Source organism: Branchiostoma floridae, chromosome 5, assembly GCF_000003815.2.
Source record: "Branchiostoma floridae strain S238N-H82 chromosome 5, Bfl_VNyyK, whole genome shotgun sequence".
Lineage (NCBI taxonomy): Eukaryota > Metazoa > Chordata > Leptocardii > Amphioxiformes > Branchiostomatidae > Branchiostoma > Branchiostoma floridae.
The window spans coordinates 21,609,457-21,611,509 of NC_049983.1; the positions used below are offsets into that span (position 1 = coordinate 21,609,457).

Below are 2,053 nucleotides of genomic sequence, written 5' to 3' on the forward strand. Positions count from 1 at the left end.
ATATAAATTGTCTGCAGTCATTGCCTGCCTGCGGTTGCAGAAGCGCCACATAGTGGAACCAGTCGAAAGTGAAGACAGGTTGGACAGGTGCGCCAGGTGTGGCGCAGTGACGTCATCGTCATGCATAGATTATGTTGATTAGCGCCAGGTAACGTCTGAATCTGACTAGAGAGGTCGCTTCGCGCCCCGAAATAGCAAATAATCAAGGCAGGTTCAGCACAGATTGTTATATCAGATATATTTTAAGACATAGTTCAGTCCAGTTCGGAATGAATTCTCCTACGAACTGTACAGGAGCTTCTGTAACGCAATAAATGATCTGTGTAAGAGGACCCTGAATCGAATTGATTGGTTGTTTGACTCGCTTATTTGCCGGACTATTGGAGGGCATACTTACCTGGCAGAGATGGCACATTGATCACGAAGGATGTCCGTCCAGGGCGAGGCCCGACCATTGCACTCCGGTTGGGTTGACCCTTGCGATTACCCCAAATGCGGGTAACTCGGCTGCGTAATTTATGATAGTGGGGGTCTGCGTTCGCGCTAACCCCCGCCTTTACAATCCAAAAGCAAGTATACAACACACCTGATCATATCCGACAAGGACATTACAATTTTTTGGTCACTGGGTCTTTCCATTCCTAAATTCTACCTCATAGTAGACGGTGATCGCTGAGATACCACAATTAATTTTTGTGACCTTTGATTTCATAATTCCAATACAATTAGAAATTTAGAAGTATGATCAAAAAGACGAAGGAAGGTATACATAGACATAGGTATACATAGAAAAATAGTTCTAATTCGTTAATTGCAGATATACTAAAATTATGTTTGGTTGCTAATATAAGTAGTCGCTCAGCACATCCATAACTGAACACGGGATATCATTACAGAAAGTTCTGCTGCAGTATGTAGAAACCCATGAATATAATGTCTACCAACGTACCAAATGTCATAAAGATTCATTCACAACTTCGCGAGTTATACTGCACAGAGAAACGCACACGCGTGCGTGTTGGGGAAACAAGTTTCACATGAGACACCACCAAAAGCCTTTACATACCTTTTGTATAAAGCAGAGGCCGCATGGAGATCTTTGAGTCCTTGGTTGGTCGGAATTCTCGTGGTACAGCCAAACAGGAGAGAGTGTGGAGAGCTCGTTGGATATTTCTATTTCGGGAAGTCGATGGACAACATTGAAACATCGATATCAAGTAGATGTAACTAAGAAATTTGAGCCCTAGTACTAACTTGACATTTTAGAAGCTCACTCCTCCAGTATAAAGTCAAACTCACAACTGATAGCTGAGGAGGATTTACAAGTTGAAAAGCCAAGATGGATACTCGCTACCTTTCCAAAATCAACCGTGCGTTTAAGACGAAAATATCAACAACAAGAAAAAAAATTATACGCCAAACTTGTGGGTATATACTTATCTGTAGAATTCCGTAGTTTCAGCAGAAGATGGCATGAGGATAAGGAGATTTTCGGTAGATGAAACTCTGGAAAAGACAGCGGAAATCAGACAGCGTCCATGATGGATCACATAGATATGCAAATAACGGGTAGCTGGCACATTAATGACGAAGGTTACGCTGCAGTTTAGAATGCCGCTAGGGGGACTCATCTAATAAACTAATTTAATTTTACCCGGGGGGGGGGGATATATGGAATCAAACAGGTGATAAAGATCCATCCTGGACTTCTCTTGACACACACACACACACACGCTGTGCACACACACATACAGGTACCGGACACACACACACACACACACACACGGGCACACATGCAAACACACACACACGAACACAAACGCGCGCGCGCACACACGCATTGTGACAAACACACGCAAACAAAACTGACAAGCGATAGCTACGCCAGGACGCTGCTGTGATGACTCTGTGCGCTAGAGGTCGCTGTTATCGCGTTGGAATGTTGCTGGAGTAAAGTGACCACACTGATGTTGCATATACTATGATATAGCCTCCACCAGGCTCCGCGGATCGGTGGTCTAATTGTAGAAATTGGACAAATAGAGTCTATAGT

The 2,053-nt window shown here is 43.6% G+C and overlaps 1 non-coding gene across 1 annotated transcript; it reads left to right on the forward strand.

Moving 5' to 3' along the window:
* Window positions 1-389: 389 nt before the first annotated feature.
* LOC118416952 lies at window positions 390-553 on the forward strand. The gene has a single exon (XR_004831292.1). It is a non-coding gene; the product is annotated as a U1 spliceosomal RNA (small nuclear RNA).
* The last annotated feature ends 1,500 nt before the right edge of the window (window positions 554-2,053 follow it).